This window comes from Helianthus annuus, chromosome 1, assembly GCF_002127325.2.
Source record: "Helianthus annuus cultivar XRQ/B chromosome 1, HanXRQr2.0-SUNRISE, whole genome shotgun sequence".
NCBI lineage: Eukaryota > Viridiplantae > Streptophyta > Magnoliopsida > Asterales > Asteraceae > Helianthus > Helianthus annuus.
Window position 1 is genome coordinate 147,716,125 of NC_035433.2, and position 16,953 is coordinate 147,733,077.

General features: G+C 34.7%; 1 long non-coding RNA gene across 1 annotated transcript; it reads left to right on the forward strand.

Moving 5' to 3' along the window:
• The first annotated feature begins 6,643 nt into the window (after nt 1-6,643).
• Nucleotides 6,644-7,607, forward strand: LOC110941032. Its single transcript, XR_002593749.2, has 2 exons — nt 6,644-6,810; nt 7,387-7,607. It is a non-coding gene; the product is annotated as an uncharacterized LOC110941032 (long non-coding RNA).
• The last annotated feature ends 9,346 nt before the right edge of the window (nt 7,608-16,953 follow it).

Below are 16,953 nucleotides of genomic sequence, written 5' to 3' on the forward strand. Positions count from 1 at the left end.
TACTATATATGAAATAAATCAAAATCATTCCTTTTAAATTTAAATCTGCCTAAGTAAAGAATCTTAAGAGTGAAACTTAGCCAGGTGTCTTTTTAGACCCGGCCAAGATGGTAAAACCTGATTAAAAGGTTCAGAATTCCAGTTAACCTCTGTAATCATGTTAACGTCCATGGCAGATGTGATTCGTTAAAAATCGCACGCGTCATTCTTATATAAGAATCCTTCTAAGGATTTCAAAGCCCAAATTAATGATATAATAAATCATGGGTTAAATCATCAATAAAGATGATCATGTATTAAACATCCATTAGTGATGTAGTGCCTACGGGCCGAATTATTAAGCATCCATTAGTGATGAAGTGCCTACGGGCCGAATTATTAAGCATCCATTAGTGATGTAGTGCCTACGGGCCATAATGATTGTCATATAAGACAAAAGACAGTGGTGGTCTATGACTCCCTGTCAGGAAGGATAAAAGGACTACGGTTCAAAACTTCGTACCTTGATTCTCTGTAATCTCGGCTAATATTATGAAAATGTCCTCGTGACTAGGCTTTTATGCCACTAGCAATATTAATTGTAATAAGGATAAGTATGTTCAAATCCTAAATAAAAGTGAGTAACAAATTAACCAGATATGGTCTCTGTTACCATGGTTAATGAATTGCCATAAAAGACAATTCCAAAATAAACTCCTAAATAAAATTTTCGTTATCTTCTGTAACAGATTCAAGTTACCATGGCTGATCCTAGAGGAGAAAATAGCCACTCGAAGGAAGACGAATATGATAACGCCCAAGTACATATAACGGGCGCAGAGTTGAAAGCTCTTGTCGATAACGCTGTCAAGGCAGCTCTGGATCGACAATATGAGGAATATACTGAATCTCGGAGCAGAACCATATCCAAACCACACTCCAAGCCGAAGACCCACACCAAATCTCACAGCAAACCGCTGTCCAAGCCTAAAAAGGACGATGATAATCATTCGTCCAATGAAAACAGTGTCCGTCAAGAAAGTGTATATACTGACGCATCTCGCGCCAGAGGCTGCACCTAACTGTCGAATTGTTTTATACACATACCTGGTAACTAAACGCATTAACAAAACTTTGAACTCACCAGCGTCGTCTGACACACTTGTCTGCATGCTTGCAGGTCGTTAGGTATCTTGGATTTGGGAACTTGCTGTCTGGAGTAGCTGGAGTGGCCATGGGATGACTGGAGGGATTTCATGTGATTGGATTTTTGATACTATACATTGGTTTTTGAAACAGTTTAACATTGGTTTACTATTTGCTTCCGTTGAACATGTTGGTTTTCATTTAAACTCGTTCATGGTATTTTACGTTAATAGTTAAGGATTTTATTTTGAAACTTATACGCGTTTAATATAATTAGTGGCTCGTTAATGGTACGTCACACGCCTAACAGGGACATTCCCTAGGGGGTATTTTAGGGGTGTGACAGTTTGGTATCAGAGCCACTGGTTATAGTGAACTTGGTTTTAAAACGCCTTTATAAAACCAGACTATAACCGAACAGATCCGAAATCGACCATGACACTCGGCTCCAGATTGCAAGGTTCGTCTCTCGTATATTCATTGTATTGTGTAACTAATAAACACTTACATATGATATTGCATGTGATTGCACGTTTATCACAACAGTATGAATTCATGTATTACTTGCATGTGTTATGTGACTGATAGGGTGGTATTTCCCTAAACATTCATGACTTACGTTTCGTGATGCTCTTTGTTTGCTACTCGAGTTTGAGGAACAATTTGACATGAGTTAGGAGGAGCTGAGATGAGCATGCAAATCACAATATTATTGTGGGTGCACACATAATAATAATGTGGGGTGCATGCGAGTCGCAGTGAGGCTTAACAAGTGAAAAAGGGATTCCGTTCCGTTATTTGATCAATGTGAAACATAACAGTCTATTGGAGTAGCTGGAGTGGTCATGGGACGACTGGAGGGATTTCATGTGATTGGATTCTTGATACTATACATTGGTTTTTGAAACAGTTTAACATTGGTTTACTATTTGCTTCCGCTGAACATGTTGGTTTTCATTTAAACTCGTTTATGGTATTTTACATTAATAGTTAAGGATTTTATTTTGAAACTTGTACGCGTTCAATGTAATTAGTGGCTCGTTAATGGTACGTCACACGCCTAACAGGGACATTCCCTAGGGGGTATTTTGGGGGTGTGACAACGTATATCTTTTAACAAACTAATGGGTATACCCGATACCCGACGGGTAATTACCAGACAAATACCTGACAGGTATTGGGTCGGGTATGGGACACGATTTATAATCCGGTGTGGGTATGAGATTACCAATACCCGACCCGAACCCGACCCATTGTCATCCCTAGAGATAAGTAAGAGACCGGACAAAAAAGACAGGACAAAAAAGTTGTGCCAGGTATCTATGTGATTACCGACCAACATAGTTTTAAATACGGTATTTAAAATTTGATCGTGTCAAGAGTTGAAAGGATGTCAATTCTCTGTCACTTATCTTTTAATTATAAAAAGTGGTTGTAAGTGATTGTGGGTGAATGAGAGAGAAAATGTTAATATTCATCTGTATATTTGAGGGGACACTGTTCACTGTTTATAATTTTTTAATATATTCTAAAAGTGGTTGTGAGTAGAGCAGAGAGAAAAAGTAATGATAACAGTATAAAAAGTATTATTTAATTGAAAGAAGAGAGAAAATGTAGTTCTTTGTAGTTTAATTATAGGGTAGAAAATGATGGATAAGATGTGAAGGGTAGGAGTTGGCTACAAAGCCTACTTTTCCTACAAAGTGTAGGAAGTGTTCTCCTTGTGACATGTGGCATTTAGGTATTTTTTTACTAAATGGCATAAAGGTAATTGACTAATTAAATTATTTATGGAAGATTTATTTTTCAAACAAAAAAGAGATTTTTAAGGAAACAAAATATCCCAAATCAACTCAAAATTCGACACTTACTTTAAACTACGAAGATCGATTTCTAATGCATATTTCATTCATTTTTTTTCTTATTTCTTTCATTTGAACTTACAGATTAAATAAATGGTGATGTACAATGCAATGGTTGATTGTGTTTTGCCAATTACAGGTTTATCCCAATGTGTTATAGCTTTCGTTTTTTGCTTGTAAACATAGCCTGTAAACAGTGGCGGATCTAGGATTCGGATCAAGGGGTAACGTTTTATAAATAAGCCGTAACGAAATCGAAAAAACGTCAAATTTTTCCCAAATTTACACTAATTTTTCCAATTTTTTTCCGACTAAGGGGTAGCGGGGGTTACCCCTACCAAAGAGGTAGGTCCGCCCCTGCCTATAAAAAACAATTTCTTGATGATGTGTTCTATCAGTTACAATCCTTCGTGAACAATTTCTTGACGATATGTTTTACCATTTACAAGTTAATTCACACGATGTGTTATAACACTTTATGTTTTTAGGAAAGAGATGTATTTGTAATTATTAACGTTGTGTTTTTTAGGAAGGATATGTTTTTGTAATTTCTTGATGATATGTTTTATCATTTCACTACTACAAAAAGAGGCATTTGCTATGAAATTTTGCTACGGGAAAAAATGGTGTCAAATTTTGCTACGAGTTTGCTACGGATTAGCTAGAGCAAATTTTGCTACGAATTAGCTAAGGATTAGCTACGAACTTCCTTCGCAAATGAATTTCGTAGCAAAACTCATAGCAAATCCGTAGCAAAATTGATGAAATTAATATAAATCATATAATGTAGCAAAACCGGTAGCAAAATCCGTAGCAAAACCATGAAAATAAGTATTAAGAAATAAACTAAAAAAAGTAAAATAAAATTTGTAGCAAAATCGATAGCAAAATTGTGAAAATAAATTTAATAAAAAAACTTAGTAAAATTGGTAACAAAGTCCATAGCTAAATCATAAAAATAAATATTAAAAACTAACTAACTGATGTTTAATAAGAATGGTAGCAAAATCGGTAAGTAAATAGAGTCCGCAGAGAAATTGGTAGCAAAATCTAGAAAAATTCTAAAAACTAACGTAGCAAAATCCATAGGAAAACCAAGAAAATACATACTTATAAATTAACTAAAAAGCAGTTAAATAAAACCAGTAGCAAAATCTGTAGCAAAGTTGAGAATATAAGTATCTAAAAAATAATTAATTAAAAAGCCTAGCAAAATTCGTAGCAAAATTTATCAAAAAAAATTAAAACCAAGCGTAGAAAAAAGTTGTAGCAACATCCGTAGCAAATATGAGGAAAAAAAATATAAAAAAATAACGTAGCAAAAAATCGTCGCAAAAAGAAATGTTTGAAAATTAAATAAAAAAGTTAAATAAATTTGGTAGCAAAATTGTAGAGAGTTGGATGTAAATAAAGCCTAAACCCCAAAATAGGGTTTTCTCATATGCAACCAGTTACTCTACCACCGTTCACGACCATCGCCGCCACTCCACCGAAATCACGACCTTCAATTTTAATTTCCAAGGTCTAATTTCTTGTGACTCATGTACACTTCCAATTTCTTTCAATCTATTTCTTCTAGGGGTGAGAAAAATCAAAACCCGACCCGACCCGACCAAGAACCGACCCAAACCGACACCCGACCTCACCTACGTACACTACCCGAAAAAAACCCACTTCTAAAACTCAGGTAGTTGGGTATTTGGGTAAAAACTTGAACCGACTCCTACCGACTCCCACAATTCATTTAATTTATTAATATTATATACATATGTAATATGTGTAAATACTTAGATATGTATGTAATATTAATAAATTACTCGTATAATTTTGCATAGATTCTTAAAGACGTTTATTTAACAATTTTATTTCCTATTTTTTTAAATCACAGATCTTAGTATAATTCGATAGATTTGTTAAATTGGTATAATTTAATTTTGACTTCCTGTACTACTTGTATACCCCCTCAATCCTAAAAAACACACATTCCAGCCCACGGCCGCACCCTTAAATGCGCAAAGCTGAACTCACCAATAGTTAGATCTTTGTTATGGCAGTAGTGACATCGTCGATAGTCGACATTGGTCATTTTCAGAGGCTTAGTACGTTGAGACAAATGTGTGGATAGGTGGATCGTGCGAAACGGAGGTCGTATGGTCAAAACAAAATTTTGTTCGTATTTTTTATAGGAGCTCTGAATAAACGCGTTAAGGACGGCATCTACGCAAATGTATAACCCCATAGAACTCTATATTTATTGTAGGAGACAATTTTGGGTTGTGGGAAAATCTTCGGGGGGGCAACTTTCAGGAACATTTTTTCGGTAACGTTGAATTAGATGTTTTTGTACGCGATTAGACGCATCGGTTATACAGTTTGGGGCGATTTAACCCGAGCTCGTGGATCTGGAATAAATGTATTGGTGATTTTGAGGTATAGGGATTTATCGGGATGATTTGTGCGACGAGAGTTTGGCGTTTGGGAGCGTATTCGTTAGACGCTTTGCTTGTGGAAATAAAGTTTCGGAACTGGTGAGTTCTAATCCTTTTTTTAAATGTTTCGGGGCTAGCATACATGTTTTTCATATGTTTTCATACACGTTACTAGATTTATTATATTAACGAACTTTTTCAATTAATATGTTTTATAAACGTTTTTCTCACGGTCAATGGCTTTTACAACGTATTGGTTAACGAGCTATCATTGCTCTCAGAGATCAGTATACCCGTTAAGATGTGAATGACATATTGTAACGTATCACATCATAATATGACTGGTTACATACCATATTGACCATTTAAGGTCTAACCTCGGCATATCAAGGGCCACAAGACCAAGGGATGTACCATCGTGGGATGGGGTGTGGTCCTACAGCCATGACAAGGAAACAAAAAAGTAATATATTTCTTTAACCAACATATAAACATTTCATGAATGTGGAAAAAGCTCGAAACAAGCTGAGCTCAAGCTCGAGCCTAAAAATAAGTTTCTTTAGTAAATGACCCTGAGCCCAAGTTTCACTTATCGAACTTGAGCCGGCTCGTGAGTCTAAACGAACCTATTTCTATTTAATATATATATATATATATATATATTATACAAATTAATTTTGGTTGTAAATTATGATAGATGTATTAAATATATGAATTTATAAAAAATAATAATTATAATTAATATAAATTATCTATTAAATAATAAACGAGCCTGGTTCAAGTTCGATCCCTCATATGTTAAACGAGCTTGAGTCTAGTCAAGCTTGGGCTCGACATGACTCGATTGCACCCCTAGTGAAAGTTTTTACACCTCATTTCCTCTTGACCATACCCGATTGTCCCACTAAGAATTAACAATACTCTTAAATTTCAATAGATTAGTAAAACATGTATGAGTCACTAAAACTCGAACTAACCCATTATATATAAAAACTCAATTACTAATTAATTATTATATATTAAACTATTAATACACGTAACTAACTATCTATAGTTTCTAAGAAGTAACAATAATTTATATATTTCTATACAATTTCTACTTATTATTTATATAATTTTTATAGAATTTATTTACAAAAGTTGTTAAAAGTGAATTTACAAAGTTGTTAAAAAGTCAAAAGTTGAAATTCCCGCCCCATAACCCCACTCCCTCCCCGCTTAATTTTCCCTTCCAACTGCATCTCTCCCCATAATTTGGCACCATGAAAAATTGAAATTCCCGCCCTGTAATCCCAACAAATCCCATGGTCAGTGTGAATGAAAGTTTTCTATCATGCAGGTAGAATCCACACATCTCCATGGATGGATAAAGGTTTGACTTCTTTGAATCTTTGGTATGTTCTTTATATTTTATTTCTTAATCTAAGTTATTAATTAATTGTATATGAAATATGACAGGGTTCATGTATATGGGATTGATTGTTTATGGAGTTTATTAGAGATAACTAAAAAGAGAAAAGAGAACTATTTCTATTATCCGATCTTTCAAGTTTCTTTCTTCCAAAATACACTTATTTTCTTAATTCATCCCCCAAACTAATTTCTCATTCAAACTACGGCGTCACGGGGTATGCGATCATTTCATTTTTTAATCTCTCTTCATAATTAATCATCATTACCACTAATATGTCTTTTTAAGTCCCAGGTGCACTTTGCATTATTTAAGTACGAATCCCATTTAAATATATATTTTTTATACTCTCGTGTTTTGGTTCTCAACCATTTGTACAAGATGGTTTTGAGATTTTGGATGGTTCTTAATGCTTCGCAGGCTCACAACTAAACAAATTAGTTATTGTGAGCCAAAGGATATATGCTTGGACATATAATTTGCTTCGAAGCATTTTTTTGAACACCAAATTTTATTCCCCTATATTACACTAATAAAATTAAATTATGTCTTTGCCCAGGTTCGAATCTCTAAAATGCATGTGCTTTGAAGCATTTGATTAGAAAAGATGGCAATGAAGGTTCTTGAAATGATGAAGATCAAGAGAAAGTCGTGCTATTTATAAACATTATATTCTATGTTGCATTCATAAGAAGTTGTGTTCTTGATGGGATGAAGTAGTGTTGTTTTCTTCATTTGGATATAGAAGTTTTATGCGAATAATTGTAGAATTTTATGATATTTTATTGCGTTGTATATATCTTATAATTTTTATCAAATTGTAGAAACTCAGGATTTGTGATTGTAAATCTTTATGTGAATTTGGATATATTTTAATATAAAAATGGAAGCAAAGTTCCGTAACTAAAAAATCGTAGCTTAAATCCATAGCAAAAAGACTTCGTAGCTAATAATCCGTAGCAAAAAATGGTAGCAAAGTTCCGTAGCTAAAAAATAACCATAGCTAAAAGTATTAGTAGCTAAAATGTTCCGTAGCTACTAGTATCCGTAGCTAAAAACAACCGTAGCTAAAAGTTTCCATAGCTAAAAACATCCGTAGCTAAAAAACCATAGCGAAATTTCGTAGCAACCTTCTTCATAGCAAATTCGTGGCTAAAATACTGACGACATTTTTTGTAGCTAAATTCGTCGCAAAAATAATTTCCGTAGCTAAAGTTCGTAGCAAGTAAATTCGCGACGGGACTTGTATGAAAGCAGGCAACTTGTTTTCTGATCTTATAGGGGACTTGTATGAAAGCAGGCAACTTTAGCTACGGAAATTATTTTTTGAACACCAAATGTTATTCCCCAATATTTAATGTTTTAGTCGTTCCCTTTGTAATTCAGAAAAGCAATAAGATCACAAAACAAGTTGCCTGCTTTCATAGTTCTATACCATCAGAAAATCACCAAAAAGCCATTTTGACTAAAAAAAAGTAACAAAAGAAAAACACACGATTATAGATCTCAAACATGCAGTCAAACACAACATATGAAACTTGAAAGAGGCAGATACAAAGACTACTGAATGAAGATTAAAACAATGAAATTGAAAAAGATGCACAAATCATTCTTCGGCACGACGAATTACTTCTCCGATTGACAATGCCTTCTTGTGGTCTCCGGCTTGACCTGACCTAACATCAGACTTATGTGCTCCCGGATTCACACGATCAAAGGAGGGCGGCTTTTCAGGATCTTCGAAGGATACTGATTCCTCAGGATCTATCGGATATTCGAAGGATAATGGTTTTTTAGGGATGAAGTCTGAGTAGGACGGAGTTTGAGCAGGTAGATCAAGAGATCCATGTGTACTATAATCTGAAAGCACTTTCTTGTACATGTCTGATATGGACGCAGGTTTAGCATTTAGATCAAGAGATGGGTCTTTACTATGATTTGAAAATACTGGCTTGCACATGTCTGTTAAGGACGGAGGTTTTGCCATTGGAGGAAGAGATCGATGTCGAATGTGATTTGAAACTGGCCTATTTATATATAGGAAGTATACATACGTAACAATAGAATGACTAATAAGATGACGTCGCATGATATTTTTAATTAACTTGCACTATCTCAACAAACGTTGTCCAGCTAGTATTATTCCTTATTATAATATAATTTCATTGACAATATGTAAGATTCTAAAATCAACTTGATTATATTATATATCATCATCTGAATCACGTAAGATGATAATATATAATATACAAATTAGTCAATTTTCATGACAGACGGTGAGGCTGCCACTCGTGCATTTATGTAGGTATGTTAAAGAGACGGGGCTAGAGCATTCACATTCAATGTGTTATTTATATCTAAATAATTACACAAAAAAGAATGACAATGTCTTTTTTTAATTAAATAATATTTTTTTATATCTTTATCATTATATTTGCTTTCTCTCCTACTCATAAGTCACAACCACTTCTAAAAATATTAAAAAGAAATTATAAGGGCTAAACAATGTTTCTCATACATTTACAGATGAACGGTAACATTTTAATATATTTTCTCTCTGCCCCATTCACAACAACTCCAAAATAACTAACAACCATTCCGATATATATAAGTAACCTACTCACATATTTTTAGGAGAATCAATGCGAACGCTCTTACATTTAGATGGGCATTATATTTCTCAATTACGTTGGTGTGAAATGACCAATAAACCCTTATATTAAAAAATTAAAATTATCAATTATATTATATTATACATTATACATTATACATATGAATTGAAATTCATCATGAATAGTGTTCTTGTATTTTATTTTAATATTTTAAATTGTTTATTTATTGTTTATATCTATTTTCTAGCATTTTTTAATATTTCATTCATCATTCAATTTAATATTTTTGTAATAACTTGCTTCCTTAATTTTTAAAAATTTAAATCTACAATTATATTTTTTTACAATATTGCAATACAAATGGATACCGTGCCACGGTTGTATCAAACCAAACAAACCAGAACCGTCGATGAATTGTAGTTTGTTATTGTGATGTACTTATTTACTTTTTTAGAATATTTTATTCATCATTTATTTTTTTTTCTAATAACTTGCGTTTTGTGTTTATTTTTTGTGAACATCACGATAAAAAAATTATTGATAACGGCCATTGGGTCGTTAACATACCAAACGAACCGAAACGATTGAACAACATTTGTAACGCACCATAGCGTTATCATAACGTAACTAACCGAGCCGAGCAACATCGTTACCGGTACATGTATTCATTTTTATGGTTTCTTGTCGGATAACGAATATTATGCCGCTACCGTAGTGAATGGAGCTACAACTGGACGAACAAAATTGATTTCAGTATTGGTATATATTTTTATTGTTTTGCTTTCGATAAGCTAACACCGTGTACATATCGACATCGGTATGACCTGTATTCATTTTTATGGTTTATGGTTTTGATAATTTTTCATTAAGGCAACTCTGTATGTGACGATAAATAAATATCGATATACCAATACTTTCGTAATCTGAATCAATCGATATCGTTCGAACACCATCGGTATTGGTACATGTGTTTGTTTTTATGGTTTTCGGTTAATATAAAACACGTGTTGCTTTCTGTATGAAATGCATATATCGTATCAATACAATAATGAACCAAACTGATACCGATCCAATGCTCGCGATAATGTATCGCTGCAACGCGCGATGAAATAACCTACTTAAAATAATTTAGGTCATTTCCATTTTTTAATTATGTATATGTATAATATAACGCTAATAACATTGCCTCCACCCCTCCCCCTCGAGCAGCATGCACACGATTGCCACATTTGACCAGCATTGTTCTTTAACTTCGGTGAAATCGTCGATCCAATGATGCTTTTCAACCTCACGATCGAGCCATAATTCTAGTTACGCATTGCGAGATTGTGTGACTCAATTTGTCATAGTCCTGTTCATCACTAGCCTACCTAATGGCTAATTTGTCAGAATAAGGCTTCGATTGAAGCGGCATATGATTTGGGCTTCGATTCACGTGGTGGTGGTGCGGTGGTGCGGTGGAGTCGATTTACATGGTGATGGAGTCAGTTTACATAGGTGAGTTTACATAGGTGAGGCTGGTCGTGGTTTGCCCAGGTCTTGATCGATGGTGGTAATGGGTTTGCCTACGTCTTGACACTAGTACAAAAAGGATCATTTTATAGCAGTACTTAACATTTTTATCGGTTAGTAGTACTGGTATTCAAACCACTTTGTTTAAAATAAGGATATATTTAAACAGGTTCCATGACCGTAATAAAAAATACTCTTACCATTGTTGAAATTCTAAATATAAAGGTCACCGACCGTTATAATTAGTAATATTACTAATTCTAACATATCTAAAGATATCGGTATACCAACCGGTAAAACTGTTCATTAATTAAAAAGATAAAATAAAATATTATACCACCGGTTTAAAAGATGTGTAGCTTTTCAAAATAAAATATTATCAAATTTTACCAATAACCAATCAATTATATATATGCAACAACCAAATTTTTTAAATATACATTTGTATATACAAAATAATTTACATTTATATATACAAAATATTTACATTTACAAATATGTGTCTATACTCTAATTAATTTTCTAGGATCAATTTTTTTTGTCTACAATATGCTTGACTAATAACATATCGTTCTGCAAATGCACCCTGAAAAGCAAACATTTCAATTTTAAGATTAATGCATATAAATGTTGCTAAGTCCATATAAATATGAAGATAACATGGAAGAAAGATAATTCATACCTTGTAGACAACATATACATCCACAAGTTCTTTTGTTGTATGTTTCATCTCGACAAATTAAGAGGCGTAGTATGACACCCTCATTGTCTGTGGAATCCACGGTACTTGACTTATGGTTTCCAAGCCCAATGAACAAGGAAATTATATAATACTCTAATTAGTAACATTTCTCAGCATTGTTTTGTGTACTTTGTGTTGTTATGTTTGCACGGTGGTTTTGTATAAATTGTGATCTGGTTTCATGAAATGGTGGGCTGTTTTGCAATTCAAGACAGTTTTTCTTTTACACCTCACCAACCATTACTTTAAAGAGTGGCTTCTCTCTCTTTCTCAGTCAAAACTCTCAGCCTTCTCTCTACATTCTCTGTTCTTTCTCTCTCTCTAAAATGTAATTCCCTCGCCTTCAATCGTATAACTAGACATATCGATTGAACATTAGTTTACTGGTAATCGTTTTAAGAAACTTCGATGTCGTTGGATATGGTCCTCCGGCAATGTTGATGAACAGGGTTTGTCAGCTACGACGGTTTCATTTGTAGAGAGAGAAACAGAGAAAGGTCGATGGGGGTTTCTTTACAGATAAACATAGAAAGGGGGTCTTGCCCTGCTATTTTCGGCGGAAATGTGCGGTGCCTTCCATCTCTGTAAATTTCTTCAATGATGATGCGCGTATTGTGCGTCTGAGAGGTACTAGCATCGGTGCTCCGATGTTGATGGGTGTAAACCATAAACTTTTTTGGCTTGATTTGTTTTTATTGTTGTCTCGATGATGATGATGATGTTGAGGTAGCCTCATCTGAGAGCTTCATAAATAAGTAATCTGGTGATGATGGGTGTAAAATTTTAATTTATCTTTCAAAGTTGGTTTCTTTTTAGATTATTGACATTTTATGTTTTGTGTTGGGTTGGGTTGTGTTTGTCGAAGATATGGAGGTTTAGAAAGTGTTATGTGCGGCTGAAATATTATTTAACAAATTAGGGTTTGGTTTCAGCTCTTAAAAATTGGGTGTGGGCTTAACATATCTAAATTGGACTTATATTAATGATGAACAATTGAATGAAGGCAAGAAACTGGGGATGTATAGAAGTGAATGATATCAATAACAAGACATTATAAGAAAAGAAAAGAAAATGAACTGTGGTTATTAGAGTTGAAGGGAGAGAATACCCGAAAGTGACGTATTATAGATTTCAATATATATAAACTTAATACATGTATTTATTACCTTCTCTATAGTCATATGTGGATATGTATTTGGAAAGTATTAAGTGAACATATAACTTATTTTTGAGCATATATATTGGATAAGGAAACTATCACCCTTTATTATGTCGATATTTATGCAATTAGGTGATCCTAATACAATTACCTAATTAACTAATCGTTTTGATTTAGTTTAGTATATGTGGTCTGAATATGATATGTAAGTTATTAATCATATTTTCACTTGTTATAGTCATTAAAATAGTAAATTATATAAAAATCAAAGTAAAAATTGCACATTTGTCTCAACGGGTATTTTTATGAAATTAACAGGTATGCCCGATACTCGATGGGTAATTACCCGACAAATACCCGACGGGTAACGGGCCGGGTATGGGACAAAGAATTACAACCGGGTACGGGCATGGGATTACCAATACCCGGTCCAAGCCCATTTCGGTTAACCGAGAGTACTATAAGACCCAATAACAGATGTTTGGTTAATTATGTTTTTGGTTAAATAGATTTTTAGTTAACTTTGGTTCGATTTTCTGTTTTTGATTAGGATTCGGTTTGTGATTCAGTTATTGCTCACCCCTACTATTAATCATGTAACATATCATTGTTTTTCAAAACTAAAAAAATCTATAAAAATATTATATTCAAATTAAATATATATATATAATATTTGTTTTATGGTGTATCGTTTTAAAAAATGTATAATCGTTTAAAAAAGTTATTGTAGTTTAAAAATTGTGGGGTGGTTATTTTAAAGTAAAGAGGCAAAAGTGTAATTAAGATTTAAAGAGTAAATTACACGTTTTGTCTTTTATGTTTACATCAAATTGCAGGCGCTATCTTTTAGCGCAAAAGTTGACAAGTTCTGTACTTAATGTTTCAAAATCTTGCACGTTATGTCCTTTAGGCTAAACCCAGTTAGATTTTTTAGTTAAATCTTGTCATGTGCCTTGCACATGAGGGTATTGTTGTCAATGCATCTCTTCAGGGACAATTGTGTAAAATAACTTATGTTTAGCGACTGGTTTGTAATAAATTGAAAAATCAAACAAATATAATGTCTTTCTCTCACAACTGAAGGTCCCCCATCTTTCTCTTCTCCCCCTCTCCCCCTTTCTCGCTCTCTTCTCTCTCTCCAACATAATCTGAAGGGACGACGACAGTGAAGGGTGGTTGTGGTGGTGGGTTAGGGGCGGCGGTGGGTGATTTGGTGGTTTGGTTTCGACGGTGCTGGTAGTGGGTGAAGGTGAGGGGGTGGATGCGGTGGTGGATTAGCACGACGACGATGAGTGATTTGGTTTCGGAGGCGTTGGGTAGTGGGTGGAGGTGAAGGGATGGTTGTGGTGGTGGGTTAGTTGCGGCAGCGGTCGGTGATTTGGTTTCGACGATGCTGGATGTTTGATTGCGGCAGCGAGTAATTTGGTTGCGAAAGCATTGGATGGTGGGTGGAGGTGAACGGGTGGTTGTGCTGGTAAATAATTTCATGTCCGATGTACTTTGTTTTAGTCTCAGTCGTTTCGGTAATTCTTTTCCGGCGAAATGGTATATTTCCAGTAATAATCGTGAATTTCCCGGTGAAGAAGTAAAGTCTCGATAATGTTCTTGAGTTTTCCGGCAAACCATTCGTGAATATTGTTGTAGATCTTCTTCGACCACTAGTGATGGTGGTGGGTAAAGTCTAAGAGAGAGAGTGAGAGTTGAAAGAGTGAAGAGAGAGAAATAAGAGAGAGAGACAGAGGGTATAATGTTTTGATCATTTTTTGTTTTTAGTTAAATGGATAAAATTACAATAGTACCATCATCTGCCTTCTATAATTACAAAAAAGTAAATTACAAGTTTTGTCTTTTATGTTTGTACAAAATTGCAAGAGGTGTCTTTTACCTTTAAATTTGGCGAGTTTTGTCCTTAACGTTTCAAAATCCTGCACATTATGTCCTTTACCCCCAATTCAGTCAGATTTTTTTTGTTAAATATGGTCATGTGCTTTGCACATGAGGGTATTCTTGTCATTTTACCTCTCTAGAGACTATTGATTAAATGACTTATATCAAGGGTCAAAATTTGTAAAAAAATAAAATAAAATAAAATAAAAAGATATAAATAAAAAAACCTAATTAAATAATTCTCTCCCTCTCTTCTCTCCCCCTCTCCAACAAACGCCGCCAAACAGATACTCCTTTCTCTCTTCACACCTCTCACTCTCTACCCCCTCTCTCTCTACACCATCACCGACAGCCACCGCCAACCACCACGCTTAACCTCCCGACTAACCTTCCACCGCCTCCACCAACAACTCACCACCAAACCTCCACTGCCACTAACAAGCACCACTATTGACATCACCATAAAACCTCCATCGCCACCACCACCAACATCCACCACTGTCACCAAACCACCATGCTACCATTGCAAAACCACCATCTAACAGGAACGACCACGCTACCATTACAAAGAGAGAGAGATTGAGAGATAGAAACCTTTCAGTCGACAACAGTCCAACAATCACGGTTGAACTGTGCTCTAAAGCTTCTTCGTCGTCTAGCAGCCAGGGCTTCTCTGTTTCTTACTTCCAGAATTGCGCCATTATCGGTGATCGGAGTGTACTGTCAACCAAGGGGTTGCATGCGGAACGCGTGCCCTAGAATTGTGCCATTCTCTGTTCCTGGCTTCCAGAATCCAACAATCACCGGCGGAACTCGTGCCCTACCAATGTTTGTGTATGGGTGATGTGCTAGGTTTTACCTCGATGATGAGTTAGGGAGGGTTTCGGATCTGATTTGTTACACGGTCTTAAGAAGGCTAGGTTTTCAGATGTGACTCTATCTCTATTTGATCCGGATATTCTTAGTGTTTTATTAAATTGGAACTATTTTTGTTATTTAAAAGGTTAGATATTTATGTTATTTACATAATTAGTCGATGTGGAGGTGAACAGACAAAAATGCCCTCATGTGCAAGGAAAATGACCAGGATTTAACCAAAAAAAATAACTAGGATAGGCCTAAAGGACATAACATGTAAGATTTTCAAACATTAAGTACAAAAGTCATTAATTTTAAAGATAAAGGACACCGCTTGCAATTTGGTACAAACATAATGGACAAAACTTGTAATTTACTCATTACAAAAATACATTGATTTAACCGAAAAAAATAACTGGGTTTGGTCTAAAGGACAAAATAGCCAAGATTTTGGAATATTAAGTACAAAACTTGTCAACGTTTGCCCTAAAGGACAACGCCTTTAATTTGACGTAAACATAAAGAACAAAAACTTATAATTTACTCTTATTTAAATAAACAGAAGTTGAGTAAAATTAACGGGGTAAATGTTAAGTATTGTTTCCGAAATACAACAATAAATATAATTCTCTTGTTTGCCCAAACATCTCATGTGAACTCCTAGCACACCCTCATGCATTGCTTTCTTCCTTTTTTTTAAGTTCTCGATCTTCGTTTATCATTTTAGTAAGTTAGTTAGAGTTGAACAATTTAAATTATATGATTCAAAACTCTATAAATAATTGAAATAAAATTACGTATTACATTAATTGATTATTTAAAGATTTCTAATGTAGGATGCACTTTTTTATGTAGGATGATGATGATGAAAAGAACACGTGTTAGTGGAGATGGAGAAATGTAAATAAATATACTAAGATGAAAAATTTCCATGAAAATAGTTGACACTGATCCATATTAGGGTGTAAGGGGTGCTTACCTAAGAGTTGAGTCCCCTCTCTTACACCAAACCAATCCTCGTGTGCCACGTCAACTCCCCTCTTAAACTCCCCTAACACCCTAAATTGATGGCGGCACTCCCCTCTTAGGTGACTTGGTTTTTTATTAAAAAAAAAAAAAAAAAAAAGGAAAACTTTTGATTGGTCACTCATCCCTCTCTCCTCCCCCTCTCTTCGGTAGCCTCCCACCGTTTTCCTCCCTCTCTCTACCTCCCCTCTTTGGTTGGCAGCACCATACCGCGCGGCAACTATGGTCCCCGAAGGGAGTTACCGCGGGTGCCCCGCATGCCCTTATGATTGGTCAACGGAAGCTCAAGAGGAATTCACATGGCTGTCTATAATAATTTAGATCCAATTC